The sequence below is a fragment of the Leptonychotes weddellii genome, chromosome 7 (assembly GCF_054177405.1).
Source record: "Leptonychotes weddellii isolate Sample4059 chromosome 7, ASM5417740v2, whole genome shotgun sequence".
Lineage (NCBI taxonomy): Eukaryota > Metazoa > Chordata > Mammalia > Carnivora > Phocidae > Leptonychotes > Leptonychotes weddellii.
Window position 1 is genome coordinate 67,130,394 of NC_138375.1, and position 17,399 is coordinate 67,147,792.

The 17,399-nt window shown below is 35.3% G+C and overlaps 1 long non-coding RNA gene across 2 annotated transcripts in view; it reads right to left on the bottom strand.

The window, feature by feature from the left end:
• LOC115944620 (uncharacterized) overlaps nt 1-17,399 on the bottom strand; it is a 1,151,228-nt gene that overhangs the window by 206,728 nt on the left and 927,101 nt on the right. For both annotated transcript variants that reach the window (XR_014147031.1, XR_004079136.2), the window contains exon 8: nt 16,115-16,206. This is a non-coding gene — a long non-coding RNA (uncharacterized LOC115944620). The remainder of the gene's footprint in view (nt 1-16,114; nt 16,207-17,399) is intronic.

Genomic DNA, 17,399 nt, shown 5'->3' on the forward strand with positions numbered 1-17,399 from the left:
AGAACAGGTCTTAACAAACAGGGTTGCTGGAGTGGTGGGGGTTGGGAGGGATGGGGTGGCTGGGTGATAGACATTGGGGAGGGTATGTGCTATGGTGAGCACTGTGAATTGTGTAAGACTGCTGAATCACAGACCTGTACCTCTGAAACAAATAATACATTATATGTTAAAAAAAAAAAAAAAAGAAGATAGCAGGAAGGGAAAAATGAAGGGGGGGAAATCGGAGGGGGAGACGAACCACGACAGAGTATGGACTCTGAGAAACAAACGGAGGGTTCTAGAGGGGAGGGGGTGGGGGGATGGGTTAGCTTGGTGATGGGTATTAAAGAGGGCACGTACTGAATGGAGTACTGGGTGTTATACACAAACAGTGAATCATGGAATGCTACAACAAAAACTAATGATGTAATGTATGGTGATTAACATAACATAATAAAATTTAAAAAATGTAAAAAAATAAAAAAAAATTAAGTTAAGCACAATACCCATTTTCAGAACAAAACTTCATACAGTAATCATAGATTTAAGCTAACTGATCCTTTTATAATTTATACTTTAACAAAAGTCATCTAATCTGATGTGATTGGAACTTGTGTAGTTGGTTGGGTAATAAAGAACAACAACCAACAAACCACCAAAACAAACATCAGTTAAAACAAGAAACATTTTTTTAAAATACACAATAATTATACATTAAATAAGGAATATAAAAGAACAATTATTAACTAATTTTTAAAAAGAATAGAGGCATTGAAGCTTACTGGAAAGTATCTACTAGAAGCCAGCATTTCAGGCAGAATAGATGGATCTGCCAATATGTTTTTTTTTATTTTTTTTTAAAGATTTTATTATTTTTTGACAAAGAGAGAGACAGCAAGAGAGGGAACACAAGCAAGAGGAGTGGGAGAGGGAGAAGAAGGCTTCCCGCAGAGCAGGGAGCCCAATGCGGGGCTCGATCCCAGAACCCTGGGATCACGACCTGAGCAGAAGGCAGACGCTTAACTACTGAGCCAACCAGATGACCCTGCCAATATGTTTTTAGATAAAAGAGAGATTTCTGTGACCATCAGTAAATCATAACTGTATTATATTATTGACTAACTACATTTTAAAACTAGGTAATTTTTAATTTGTAGCCATATTATTTCTGGCATGAAATGTTTCAACTTTAAAATCCTAATGTGCTATAGCCACGGAATATGCTTACTGGTACAACATGTCTTCTTCATTGGTTTTGCCCAATGGATGGTGCATTTTTGGCTCAGACTTCTTCTGAAATGTACTTTCCCCACAATTTTCCTGATAATTACAGCAGGAAGAGGGTGTGCGGGAGGACGAAATAAAACCTGCCCAGTGCTATACCACACCTAGAGGCAGCGAAATTCTATAGCAGTTATTGTTGACTGTATTGGACACAAAGGATCTATACAACCTCTGGGAAATTAAGAATAGAAACAGAAAAATATAACAATAGTTTTTTTTTTTTTTTACTTAAAGTGTCAACTTTTTGCAACCATGAACCTACTTCTCTCCAAAGCAAAAAGCCACCGCCTGATAAAACATAGCAGGCCCAAAACGCCATGCAACACAGAAAATAATAAACAAAACCTAAAACCAGGAGAAGAGGAATTTAGATGGAACAAGAACAAAAACACTTTGCTTAAATAAAAACAATCAACTAGCTACATATTTCTCTATTCTCTGGGAATAGGAAAGTTACTTAGTGAAACAAAGTAAGGTTAACAGTGGAACCCTATCCCACTATATTTGTAGTTTCCCAACACACATTTTTATGTTTAAGTTTATGGCTTGTAAACTGTATGTCATTCTCTTTATTTAAAATGTGCTTGGTTACTTTCAATTAATCCCCTTGTAGCTTTACAAAGCCTTAAGCTAAAGCAGTTTTCACTGATCACAAATGAGGTTCTCATCAGCACCCCAACATCCAGAATGGTGCCCAGAGGGACTTGAAGGTTACAGAAAAGTTTTGGGAAACAAGCATTTCACAAAGCTTATCAAAATATGGGTGGGACACACGTGTTTTCTAATGACTGCTGGCTATTTATTTTCTTCTAACATACCTTATATAGAGTCAAGCTTAACCAATAAACAAACTTTAGTTTCCTTCTCTATAAAATGGGTAGAGTAATAGACACTCCGATATATGACTGAGGTTTAGTATTTTTTTCTGAACAAAAGTGTCCTAATTTGGATAATATATGGTAACTCTGTGATTATGAGGAAAAAAAAAACTTGCAAATGGCTTTAATTTTCAAATATCCTCTTTCCATGGGAATTAAATAAATATGTATTGGTTATTTTCTTTTCTATACTGAAACACTGCCAAGATCCAAACACAAATAACATTTCTTTATGTATGTGTTCCCTACGTAGTGTTTAAATGCTTAATAGGACCTAATATGTGCACAAGGTGAACTATAACATCACCTACCCACAAGGAGCTCTGTACCCTAATAGGTAGTTTGCCATTTGTCACTGTCATTTGGCAAGCAAGGTTTCCACAACTAGTAAGAGAAACAGCACTTAGACATCTGGTCTGTTCTATTCAAACTGTACTACAAATACTTTTGACTATATTCACAACAGCAATAATAGAGTTATATAGCACCTGTCTTGAGGATAAATTGCTTCAATTATTTTATTCTCAGAAACAATAAGAGTCACTCTGATGATATTAGGCAGTTACAAAAAACAACATCATTTTCACTCTTCAGATTATTTCACCAATCATAGAGGACTTCTCACAATGCAATTTTACAAAGGTAGTCCTAAAGACTTAATGTTTTTCTTTTTGTAGAATATCTGGTCACTTTTGTTTGTACCTCATTTATGAGATACATGTCCTATAATGAGATGTATATCCTAGCATTTTTCCCAAAAGGAAACTGCATGTGTGTGTATAGCAAATTTTTTATACTAATATTTTGAGTGGGTTAGTGTTCTCTAACTTGCTCTATCCCCAAAAAATGTTTTGTGGAGATTCTTATCTTAAGAATAATGCTAAACATCAACATAGGCCACAGTGTATGTATTCCTGTGTCTTTGTTTCGTCAAAAAACAGAGGGTAGGTTTTAAAAAGTAGATGAATGACAAATGTTTTCAATGGATTCCGTAGGCCTAGTCTACAGCACTATACTGAACTGAAGCACCATAATATGCTGAATGATTATGGAGACTTTACGTTTGCAGTGTGATGTATGCAATATAAACTTTTTTTCATTTTAATATCCACTCCTATGACAAGCAAAACTGGCATTTGCAGGTCTTTATTGCTCACAGAGATGAATACTCTAAAGTAAATCAAAATGAACAAACACATGATTTACCACAGATTCTTTAGCTAAGATTGTCTATGTGATTTGCATTAATCATTTGAATTCAGTTTAATTTTTATTTTTTCTCTACTAACCAAGATGATATTAATATTCCCTTTAGCTTGAACTAGTCTTTATATAGCTTTCTTCCTGACTCTAGGCCCTGACCTCTCTTTTTTTAGAGCATTTACCTTACTTTAGTAACTTGTAAATTCTCCTGCCCCTTTGAAATGTAATCTCAAAAATATTTTTAAAAGCTACTTGCCAGTGTTCTTTGAGTAAGTCCAATTAGCAAATACAGACTGCCTACCATCCCCCACTCCAGCTCTTAAAAATTCTCTAGTCTTTTTTTCAGTAGAGTTGAGCTCAGAATGAGTTCTAGCCTGTCTCCCTCTTGTAATATACTTTTTTTTTTAAGATTTTATTTATTTATTTGACAGAGAGAGAGATAGCGAGAGCAGGAACACAAGCAGGGGGAGTGGGAGAGGGAGAAGCAGGCTTCCCGCCCAGGAGGGAGCCCGATGCGGGGCTCCATCCCAGGACCCTGGGATCATGACCTGAGCCGAAGGCAGACGCTTAACGACTGAGCCACCCAGGTGCCCCCCTTTTTAATATTCTTGAATAAAGTCTTCCTTGTCTAATTTTACTATCTGGGTTGATGTACTTCACATAATAATTCACATAACTAAAAATACAGGTCATTTATCTTTTAAGGCTTCAACAAGGTAGCCACCTCACTGTGTCTATCCCAAAGCAGACCTTCAGAAACCACTTGTTGAGAGGACAACTCAGCACTTCTAGGTAGGGCCAGTTTTGTAATGACCACGGTGAAGCATGTCAAATGAATTCTTCAAGTGTGTTCACTTATTAGCACTATTTAGGACGAGTTACTCTTTGGCCAGAACTGAAGATTTTTATATAAACGGAAGACTGATTTTGCAACAACTGTACTTATAATTTAATACAAATTGAAGAGTGTTTAATGAATTTGATTCTATGACTAAACATTTTATTAACTGAATTAAAAACAAAGTGTCTCAATTCCTTGCTGCTCTTTCTTATGATTTCCAATCAGTACAATGTTTATGCTTTATCTGGTGTGGTATTTGCTTTCATCTGAGGACTGTCAAGGGCCCCGTCCATTTCTCTTCAGAAGCACAGAATTTGAAAACAAATCCTTAGACAACACCACCTTGAGTAGGTTGAAAACAAAGCACTCCTGTGCATGCACTCAATAGACTTCCAGCTCAGAACAAAAAAGTAGATCTCAGTAGCCACTTTGTAAAAGCCTTCTATTTCAGTTTCTTTGTGTTCAGCTCTTTACCACAGAATGAATCCACTTGGAATACTTTGCAACAAATGGAGTCAGGAGAAGGAAGGAAAGTGAGGATTCCTTTTATTCCAATGAAATAAGGCATCCATAATCCTCTTAAAGATAATTTTTGTAAATATGCCTATTTCCTCAAAGTAGCACTGCTTTCCTTATACATTTATTTGATTATAATTTAACTAATGAATATGATCATGATTATTTCTGGCCCTGAAGTTTCTCTGATTGGGCTGGAACAGCATTTTACCTCATGTTGAGAAATAATTGGCTCCAAAAATGAAACAAAAAGAGAAAATGCTTTTTAGGTTAATATATCCACTTGGTAAACATTTTCTGAAAGGAGATGAGAAGTCATTGAAACACTTCTAATTACCTTCTTTTAAAGTAGGTATTTTGGTGAGACTTCATGTCATCATTTTTATTTACTTTAATTATGAAGGCCTTTTAACCTTTGTTTTATGGTAGTATTATAATTTGATGTCTTTAAAATTTGAATGAATCTTCCTTTACACTAACAGATACTAGTGTAGTAGGGACAAAATGCATTTCAACAAAGGCAGTATTCCCCTTTGAGAATCCTATTGTTTGCTTATACAAAATACAATCCCATGTTCCCTTCTGAAAAGCAGAGTTTGAGTGAGATTGGGGGATGAATCTGAGTAATATATAAAAGTACTGCAACTCCCTGGTTGAAGATTATTACGTCAAACAATTTTTCCTCCACAGACTGGGCTTCCACATGTGCAAAAGATGCCTGTGCTACAGAAAAAGTGGCTAGTAAGGAACATTTGTGGAAAACGAGGGTGGCTGAATCTAAAGCAATGATCTACTATTATTTTTACCTTTTTTCTTCAGGTGAAGTTTTCTTCAACATCATATTCTGGCATTTAGGGAAATAAACGGGGAACAGTTTATGATTGGGCTGAGCAGTTGAGAGGGAAGAGTAGCATGCTATTTGAGGTCAGTATGGCTTCAAAGTTAAAGGTGCTAGGCCAGATCACGATAGATTTTGAACAGGAAACATTTCATGGAGATTTGGGAAACACAGAAGGAGAGGACAGCATTTCCAATCTTGGTGCAAGGAGAGCTCTTGCACACTATTAAGTGGCTACTAGATGGAGTGGCAGCCCTGACTCAAAGACAGAAAGAATGAGAGAACACGGAAGATCATAGAATTCAAAGAGGTATGTTTGTGTGTAAACATATTAATTAAAAGTGCTTTCATTTTGTCCTCAACTTATATAAGGCAAGTGGTATCATAATCACCCATTTGTCAAACAGAATTTATGAAAACTGAAGCACTAACAGAGAAAGGCAGATAAGGGGGAAAAAAATCACAAGTAATAGGGCTGGAATGAGGTCTGCATGAAAACCAATAATCTAGAAGTCTAAAAAATCAATATCTAAAAATTCCATCCTTGAAAGGAGGAAAAATTCATCAAATCTAGACACTGCTATTAACTTGTCCTAGCCCCAAGATGTTCATTACAACTGATCGCAACTATTCTTCCTCAAATGATTTAGTAAGCCTTAAAGATTAACCTGTCTTTCAACCAGAAGATTTTGGCTGATCTTTTGGTTGGATTTTGTCTGTAGAGGATCTTGAAAAGTCCACAGATATGGAAAGTCCTTGAAACTGATCAGTACAACCCAGTACCAACTTATTAATTATTCAAAGTTGTTTTGCAGTTAGGATTTTTGGCAAGGAAAGTCAGTCATTCAATAAAGCTGTGAAGGTTTTGTCAATATAAATAAAGAATGTCCCCAAAGGTGTGCTGGGATTCCAACCTAAGTCTTAGACAATTTTTCCTAGTTATAGTAAAGATAGTAGATAGAAGAGCCAATGTTTAATTCAACATATTTATATTCTAATTAGCTCCCTTGAGATATTAATCTTCAGATGGTGTGATATCATGTATTATCAACATGAGGAGTCAAGATATTTTAATATTCCAATATAGAATTTCTCAACCAGTACTGGGTTTGGAACTGGAAGAATACATATTTATTTTATCTAACCTTCCAAACTCTGAATCCATATAAATACAAGCTAGAATTATACCGTTGCTTTCACATATGGTGCAATAGTGTTGCTTTTGAGTTCACCTGGAGAGAATGAGAAAACAGTAAATACCCATTATTACACAAATATTTGTAATTAGCATCAATAATTTACTGTACATCAGTGGATCCCTCTGAAGTGCTTGAAAGTTTTATTTTGTTGTTGTTGTTTTTATTTTTAATTTAGTCAACTGTGTTCCTTTTTATTTTTTCTAGACTATTTACATGAATAGCAGGTTTTAACTATAGGCACCTAGCAAAAATATTTCTGAAAGAGGAAAGAAAAGGTATAAGACAGTTTTTTTAAAGATTTTATTTATTTGACAGAGAGAGTGAAAGAGCACAAGCACGGGGAGCAGCAGAGGAGTGGGAGAAGCAGGCTCCCCACTGAGCAGGAAGCCCAATGTGGGGCTTGATGACCCTTGGGATCATGACCTGAGCTGAAGGCAGACACTTAACCAACTGAGCCACTCAGGCGCCCCAGGAATAAGACATTTTTAAATTGTCTGTCTGGACCAGAATAATCAAATTTCTCTGTGACACTCTAGCCTACCTTTAAAAGATCATCAGTGGAGGATCTACATCTTCAAAAAATAATTCATTCAAGTATTACAAACTCTGACACTTGACTATCACTACAAATGGAATTATTACAAAAATGATGGTTTCTTTATTGACACATTAACAAATATTTATTGAGCGTCTTCTGCCAGATATTATATCCCTGTTGACTTTATATTTTAGTAGAGAATACAGAACAACAAAAAAAGCAACGCTTAGGGGGTTGGTGCAAACTATCTCACCTACATAAGATAAAAATGATTGGGTGAAAAGCTCTCAGTTTTTCCCCATTGAGAATGATATTTGATGTGGGTTCTTCATAGATGGCTTTTATGATATTGAGGTATGTACTCTCTATACTTACACTGTGGAGAGTTTTAATCAAGAAAGGATGCTGTACTTTGTCAAATGCTTTTTCTACATGTATTGAGAGGATCATATGGTTCTTGTCCTTTCTTTTATTTATGTAGTGTATCTCATTGATTGATTTGCAGATGTTGAACCAACCTTGCAGCCCAGGAGTAAATCCCACTTGGTCGTGGTGAATAATCCTTTTAATGTACTGTTGGATCCTGCTGGCTGGTATTTTGGTGAGAATTTTTACATCCATGTTCATCAGGGATATTGGTCTATAATTCTCCTTTTTTGGTGGGTCTTTGTCTGGCTTTGGGATCAAGGTAATGCTGGCCTCATAAAAAGAGTTTGGAAGTTTTCCTTCCATTTCAATTTTCTGAAACAGCTTGAGAAGAATAGGTTTTAATTCTTCTTTAAATGTTTGGTAGAATTCCCCTGGGAAGCCATCTGGCCCTGGGCTCTTGTTTGTTGGGAGATTTTTGATTACTGCTTCAGTTTCCTTAGTGGTTATGGGTCTGTTCAGGTTTTCTATTTCTTCCTGGTTCAGTTTTGGTAGTTTATACGTCTCCAGGAATGTATCCATTTCTTCCAGATTGTCTAATTTGTTGGCATATAGTTGTTCATAATATGTTCTTATAATTGTTTGTATTTCTTCAGTGTTGGCTGTGATCTCTCCTGTTTCATTCATGATGTTGCTGATTTGGGCCATTTCTCTTTTCTTTTTGATAAGTCTGGCCAGGGGTTTATCAATCTTGTTAATTCTTTCAAAGAACCAGCTCCTAGTTTTATTGATCTGTTCTACTGTTCTTTTGGTTTCCATTTCATTGATTTCTGTTCTAATCTTTATTATTTCTCTTCTCCTGCTGGGGTTAGGCTTTATTTGCTGTTCTTTCTCCAGCTCCTTTAGGTGTAGGGTTAGGGTGTGTATTTGAGACCTTTCCTGTTTCTTGAGAAGGGCTTGTAGTACTATATACTTCCCTCTTAGGACTGCCTTTGCTGCATCCCAAAGGTTTTGAACAGTAGTGTTTTCATTTTCATTTGTTTCCATGATTTTTTTTAATTCTTTTTTTCTTTTTTAAAGATTTTATTTATTTATTTGAGAGCGAGAATGAGAGAGAGAGAGAGAGAGCATGAGAGGGGGAGGGTCAGAGGGAGAAGCAGACTCCCTGCCGAGCAGGGAGCCCGATGCGGGACTCGATCCCGGGACTCCAGGATCATGACCTGAGCCGAAGGCAGTCGCTTAACCAACTGAGCCACCCAGGCGCCCTTTTTTTTTAATTCTTATTTAATTTCCTTGTTGACCCATTCATTCTTTGGTAGGATCCTCTTTAGCCTCCATGTATTTGAGTTCTTTCCAACTTTTCTCTTCTGATTGAGCTCCAGTTTCAAAACATTGTGGTCTGAATATATGCAGGGAATGATCCCAATCTTTTGGTACCAGTTGAGACCTGACTTGTGACCCAGATGTGATCTATTCTGGAGAATGTTCCACGTGTACTTGAGAAGAATGTGTATTCTGTTGCTTTGGGATGGAATGCTCTGAATACATCTGTGAAGTCCATCTGGTCCAGTACGTCAAAGCCCTTATTTCCTTGTTGATCTTCTGCTTAAATGATCTGTCCATTGCAGTGAGGGGAGTGTTAAAGTCCTCTACTATTATTGTACTATTGTCGATGTGTTTCTTTGATTTTGTTATTAATTGGCTTAAATAATTGGCTGCTCCCATGTTAGGGACATAAATATTTACAATTGTTAGATCTTCTTGTTGGAGCTTTTCCCCTAAGGTCAGGAACACAGCAGGGATGTCCACTATCACCACTGCTGTTCAACATGGTAATAGAAGTCCTAGCCTCAGCAATCAGACAACAAAAAGAAATAAAAGGCATCCAAATTGGCAAAGAAGTCAAAATGTCACTCTTTGCAGATGACATGATACTTTATGTGGAAAACCCAAAAGATCACCCCAAAATTGCTAGAACTCATGCAGGAATTCAGTAAAGTGGCAGGATATAAAATCAATGCACAGAATTCAGTTGCATTTCTATACACCAACAATGAGACAGAAGAAAGAGAAATTAAGTAGTCAATCCCATTTACAATTGCACCCAAAACCATAAAATACCTAGGAATAAATCTAACCAAAGAGGCAAAGGATCCGTACTCAGAAAACTATAGAACACTCATGAAAGAAATTGAGGAAGACACAAAGAAATGGAAAAATGTTCCATGCTCATGGATTGGAAGAATAAATATTGTGAAAATGTCTATGCTTCTTAGAGCAATCTACACATTCAATGCAATCCCTATCAAAATACCACCCACTTTTTTCACAGAACTGGAACAAATAATCCTAAAATTTGTATGGATCCAGAAAAGACCCCAAATAGCCAGAGGAATGTTGAAAAAGAAAAGCAAAGCTGGTAGCATCACAATTCCAGACTTTAAGCGCTATTACAAAGCTGTAATCATCAAGACAGTATGGTACTGGCACAAAAACAGACACATAGATCAATGGAACAGAATAGAGAGCCCAGAAATGGACCCTCAACTCTATGGTCAACTAATCTTTGACAAAGCAGGGAAGATTATCCAATGGAGAAAAGACAGTCTCTTCAACAAATGGTGTTGGGAAAATTGGGCAGCCACATGCAGAAGAATGAAACTGGACCATTTCCTTACACCACACACAAAAATAGACTCAAAATGGATGAAAGACCTAAATGGCAAAATCCTTAAGGAGAACACAGGCAGCAACCTCTGTGACCTCGGCAGCAGCAACTTCTTGCTAGACACATCTCCAAAGGAAAGGGAAACAAAGGCAAAAATGAACCATTGGGACTTCATCAAGATAAAAAGCTTTTGCACCACAAAGGAAAACAGTCAACAAAACCAAAAGACAACCAACAGAATGGGAGAAGATATTTGCAAATGACATATCAGATAAAGGGCTAGTATCCAAGATCTATAAAGAACTTATCAAACTCAACACCCAAAGAACAAAGAATCCAATCAAGAAATGGGCAGAAGACATGAACAGACATTTCTGCAAAGATATCCAAATGGCCAACAGACACATGAAAAAGTGCTCAACATCACTTGGCATCAGGGAAATACAAATCAGAACCACAAGAAGATACCACCTCACACCAGTCAGAATGGCTAAAATTAACAAATCAGGAAATTACAGATGTTGGCAAAGATGCAGAGAAAGGGGAACCCTCCTACACTGTTGGTGGGGTTGCAAGCTGGTACGCCACTCTGGAAAACAGTATGGAGGCTCCTCAAAAAGTTGAAAATAGAGCTACCCTATGATCCAGCAATTGCACTGAGTACCCCAAAGATACAAATGTAGGGATCTGAAGGGACACTTGCATCCCAGTGTTTATAGCAGCAATGTCCACAATAGGCAAACTATGGAAAGAGCCCAGATGTCCATCGACAGATGAATGGATAAAGAAGATGTGGTATAAATATAATGGAATATTACACAGCCATCAAAGAAAAAAATTAAATCTTGCCATTTGCAATGACATGGATGGATCTAGAGGGTACTATGCTAAGCAAAATAAGTCAATCAGATAAAGACAATTATCATATGACCTCACTGATATGAGGAATTTAAAAAACAATGCAGAGGATCATAGGGGAAGAGAGGAAAAAATGAAACAAGTAGAAACCAGAGAGGGAGATAAACCACAAGAGACTCTTTCTTAGGAAACAAACTGAAGGTTGCTGGAGGGGAGGGGGTTGGAGGGATGGGGTGACTAGGTAATGGACTTGGGGAGGGTATGTGTTGTGGTGAGCGCTGGGTGTTGTGTATGACTGATGAATCATAGACCTGTACCCCTGAAACAAATAATACGTTATATGTTAATTTAAAAAAATTAAAAAATAATTAAAAATAATAAATAATTAAAAAATGATTGGGTGATAGAGGCAGGGGAGGGGTAAAGGGGTTCATTTACTTTTCTTATTCAGAATGTGTTGAAAAACAAAATGCAACTGACTGAATTTTAAAGATCTTTTTGGGTTTGTTTATTTAATGATTCATGAATTGGGCAGTATTCTGTGGAGCAGATATAAAGAAAGCACGTGAGGAGCTGTACAAAATGAAAGACTTTTATAGGCGGAAGGGAGTGGGACAAGGAAGTTATACTAGTAAAAAGTGGATTAGTTGTGGCAAGGTCACTTTCCTTTAGGGGACTGCAGGGCCCTACCAAGCAGATTACCTCACTACAGCTAACCAGGTGATTCCTGATTGACTGGTTTAAGATTCCATTTCTGAGAGATGAAAACTGTAAGTTAGGGCCCAGTTTGGTGATGTGGGGCTTAACGTAAGTGACTCCATTTTGGGCGTGTTATCTTGTTTTTAACAGATGAGATAAGTTAGAAATAATTTGAATTGAAATTGGTGCCCAATCAGATATTTGGACAACTTTCATTTCATCAACTGCTGCATAACTGAACAGAGTATAAATATGATACAATTTTCATTGTATCATTCATGAAAGTGGTGGGGTCCCAGGGATCATCACATTCTCCCTTTATCTCTTTGCATGTATCATTGTAAAATTATTAAGTGATTTAGGGCATCACCAAATCACAAAGTAATCCATATAATGTTGTCTTTCAAATGATGATTTATTGTTAAGATCAATAATGGGAAATTGGTCAGCCTGGTAGGATGATTTGAAGGTAGAGGTCTCGAGCTAGGGTCTGTTACTTTCTAGTTACACAGCTTGGAGCAATTCATTTCACCCCTTGTATCTCTCCTTAAAATGAAAAATGGTACAAATGCCTACTTTAATGACATGATTTATTTGAAAGCACTGTATAAAGTGTAAGGGATGAACAGATCTTAATTACAATTATTAGCAAATTTATATAATAGATATGATTTGGGTACCCTTTCTCAACTGAATATGAAAATAAATATTTTGGCATTGCGTAACACTTCACAGAGGAGCATATGGAGAGAATTTTTAAAGAAGAAATTAATGCTATGGAATTCTAAAATAGGAAAATTAGATTTTCCTATTTTTTTTTCGAGGATACTCTTCAGCATGCTTATAAAGGAGACAGAAGAAACTCATTTTTAAATACTTAAGAATATTGGCAATATATAAAAGATGTATTGGAAATAAAATCCTGCATAAAGACTTTAAGATGAAAATGCTGTTTTAGGTAAGGTTAAAAAATGTTAGGACATGGGAAGGACAAGAATAGACTGAATATATCAGCATATTAACACTTCGTAGAGTATGAAAAAATATTTGAAATTTATTGACTTGTGGCAAATATCTGAAAATATTGAAAGGGCACTAATATTATTCAAGTTTAATACAGTTTGCAACTTTGAGACAGGTTGTGCAATACACAGAAAGCAAGGAACATCATACTGAGATGAAAGTGAATTATGTTTATTCTAATTTAATTCTTGACACAGTGTTTAACTATAATAAATTGTTTGAGAACAAAAATAGACATTGTGCAATATTTTAGTGGACAGTTGAATTCAAAAAGTTGCCATCCTTGTGTAAGTTTTGGCTGTAGTTCTTAGAGAAATTAGAAAATCTAAGTAGTCCAGAAAGAACCTAGATAACTTTTTTACTTTAGACAAAATTAGGCAGTCATCCAGAAAAACAGTTGCTCATAGATATACAGATGTAAGCTTTGCACTTTCATTTTCAGCAGCTAGTAGTATAAAATAATTTAGACTAGCTTAGCAGAGTTTGTAATAGGACATTATCTTCGAGAGTTGCATCATCTTTAAACACTCTAAAATTAGACTGATATGGGTAGATCCACAGAGCTCAAGGAGAAGACCTGTGGAGTACAATTGTGATCTGAGGGAAGATTTGGGAAATCCGAAATGAGTCAGAAACGGTGCCAGGGATAAAGTAAGCCGAGGATCCAAGACTACATAATAAATTAGATAAAAACTCATGGAACATGCAATGGAAAAAAACCTTTTTTTAAAAGCCAGGAAACAAGAATTATTGCTTTGTGTTGCTTTTGATTAGTTAGTTCATGGCTGTCTAAATGCCATCACTGAAAGAGTCAATTTGCCAGAGACATATGAACATAAACTTGTACCCATGTCTCTATGCTTTCTGTCAAGTGACTCTGACTTTCCTCCTCACTACTGACTGGACAAGGAATTTGCAACTGACACAGTCAGCCATTTAGAGGCTAGAATTCTGTGATGAACTTAAGATTTACTAACTCCTGAGTTTATGAAAAAAAGGACATGGACTTTAATATAAGCCATTCAAAAGTTTGGCTTAGGGGGTTCGTGCCTTCTCTCAATGAAGTCATGATTTTGACCTCCACCGGTGACATAAATGAAACAGCAAAGAAAATGAAAACTATCAAGTAATAACACTCAGCCACCTAAGAATGATGAGACTATGTGAATCCTATCATCAACAATGACAACAAGTTTTTCACCAAAAAAAAAAAAAAGATAATAAAATAAACAGAGAAGTTTCTCTTTGACTTTTAACTCTAAAGCTTTGTGTAATGTTCCACAGTGTTTCCTTTAATATGATAATATCCCACATAATTACAAATTCAAACAGAAAATGAAGAGGTTTATAAAAAGAAAGGAAGAATAACAATTTAAGTATAATTGTTCTCTATTTAAGGAGATTCAAGAAAATCATCTTTAAATAAACATTTGACTATTTGTGCATTTCCCTAATCCTTGCTTTGTTTGGAATAAAGCATACACTTGATAAATTTCTAATTGTTAAATATATTGAGCAAAAATGGTTGGAAAAATGTTTCATAATTTGGAGTCATTGTTTACCATAATTCTGTGCTGTGAACTAAAAAAAAAAAAATCTAAAATTGTCAAATTTGATCTGCTAACTGTATCAGCAGACCTACAGATCATTTCTAAGGGATAGTTAAAAAAACAATATATAAAAAGAGACTACCTGATTGCATCTTAAAATTGGTCAATACACAGAAACAGTATGGACAAAAACACATATACAACCACATCCTGCTATCTGGTTTCCAGACAACCCAAACAAATACAACAATGTTTTGATTCTCTCAGTTTTTAACATTTTCAACTTTCAGAAGTATGTCTTAAGAAATACACTTTGCTTTCAAAACTACTGCCTGAAATGTCCATCACACCCAGTGTCCGATTTGGTTTAAAATTCCCCATTTATTTTTGAAGAAATTTTCTATTAATTTTAAATGTATTTACTCAAAGCCTATCATTTTTAAAATTACTCACCACACACAGTAATTTATATAGTCAAAGATAAAATAGAAATAAGATAAATAAGAATAACTAAAAGGAATTCTTAAATCTTGTTACAGACTCAGATGTACAAAAAAGACCAAATTACTTTTACAGGTTTATCACACTTTCCATAGTACAAATCTATTCCAGGGATCATTAGGAATACAGTCTTCCCATTGGACTCTTAACAGCAAGAGTATGAAAAATCACCTATGTGAATGCTCACAATTTTTCACTGAGCCATTTTTTACTTGAGGATCCTGGCAGTCCCTAAGCTCACACACTTCTGTGATCAATCTTCTCTGATATAAGTCACCCCAGGTTCAATGTCTCTTCCTTCAGTAGTACTGTTACTTCCTGTTTACTGTTGATGCATACATATGCCTATAAATCCAATTTCCACTCTACACTGTCCTGAGATCTTCAGTTTGCCCATTGTAAGACTTTAATGTCTTATTCATTTTGTATTATCTATTATCTACCACTTCCTCACTTCTTACTGATGTAGTTCCCTTGCATATGTGGAATATATAAATATTCCTTATTTAGTGACTATTCAATATTTGGTTAGTTAATATTACTTGCTTGTTTTGGGCATATATAAGAGATAATATATCACATAAAGTTTAAGGGCATGAGCTTTATAATTAAAAAGAATCTGCATTTGAGATCTATTTCTATTACTTACTACCTGTACGATATTGGTGGAATATAAATTTCTGTTTCCTTTGTAAGCCTTTGTTTCTTCTGATGTAAAAATGAGAATGAAGTATTAAATATTTCTTAAAGTCATTGTGAGAATTAAATCTGATACATGTAGAGAATTTAACATATGAGACAAGAATTTCAAAATGAAAAAAATCATTATATACAATTATAACACTCTTGTTATGGTTATGCTAAAATAGGGTTTACCTTTATGACTACTAGTTTAATATTTTAATTTTTGCTTCACTCAGGGTATGCTAAAGTTATCCTGCAGTAATAAATAAATAACTTCAAAAAGCTCAAGCAATTAAACACAATTTAAAAAGATTAATTTTTCAGACATGTTCATGTCCATTTCAGACAAGCAAGGGCTCTGCTTTATGTCATCATGTTCTAAGTCTGGTCCTAATGCTGACACAGTAGTCACTATCTAGAATACACAGCTCAGTACTGCACGAGGAAAGAACAGGAAACATTGTAAGTACCCAAGCACTTCAAACTTACTGTTTAAACATGGTATGCTTCACTTCTCACATATCATTGGCTGTAGCAATTCACATTTAAAGGTAGCAGGAAAGTTGAATCCTCCCATTCACCTAGGAAGAGAGAGAAAAGGAAATAGTTGATGGATAATGCTAATACCCACCACATTTACTGTTTCATTTCTCCCAGTAATTGCATTAAGAAACAAGTTTCAAAAACTCATCACAAGGAGCCCTCTTTTCTCACGGAGGGAAACACTTTATTAGCTTTACTTTTGAAACATTCCTGGAAAGCATTCTTGCTACATAGTGAGATTGGATAGGATTCCCAAAGCCTTATAGAATCGGACCTTCCAGAAGATAGCAAGAAGGACTTGTTTCAGCTCACAAGTCAAGAAATCTTCTTAGTTGTGGTGTGTACCAGTCACTTGTGAAGTTCTATTGTGTTTTGTTTCATTTTGATATACATAGTTAGGTAGGCTTTAGAGCAGAACTAATAAATAAGAATATCAGGAATTGCACTGGGTTGTCGAGGTGAAAGTACTGCCTTATTCAAAGGTATGAACCAATTAATTTTATTTTATTTTTAAATCATTTTTATGAGATTCTTGGACATATGCAAATGAAACATGAATGAAAAATGAGACAATTTTCCTAAAATCACAAGTGCATCTCATGCATGCACATGCACACATACACAAATATATACATATATACTATCACATGTATATAAAAATACATGTAAATTTTAAACTCCAATATAAATGTGTGTGTATTTCTTTAGATATTCATAATATACTTTATGCTAATTATAAAATTTGGAGAGACGGTATTACTTCTTATTGTAGAATAGAAGAGATTACTAAAATATTACTTATTTTTTAGTCATCTTTATCATAAGAGGTACATATTTTTCTATAGTAGCATTTTGGAAGCATTTAGCATGTGCTAATTAAATATGTTTTATGATGATTTTTTCATTGATTTTCATTAATTTTTTCATTATTTACATGATTTAGGATGAATCATTCATGATCTAGGAAGGTCATCCCAGCACTTATAACCTTATTGTATGGTCATATAATAATTTTTAAAAAACTTGTGCCTTCAAGCATTGTTAATGTCTTATAAGGTTCAGGGTGTCAGATTATCTCAACCAGGAATGATGTGTAGTCATCCCTATTGGATTTAGGCAAAGGCATATTCAGGCAGATAAAGATCAGGATGAGTCTCCGTATCGGTAGTGGTCAAAACAGGTAGTAGGCAAAATATTAGATAGGTTTGTCAATTAACATTGATAAAGTCAG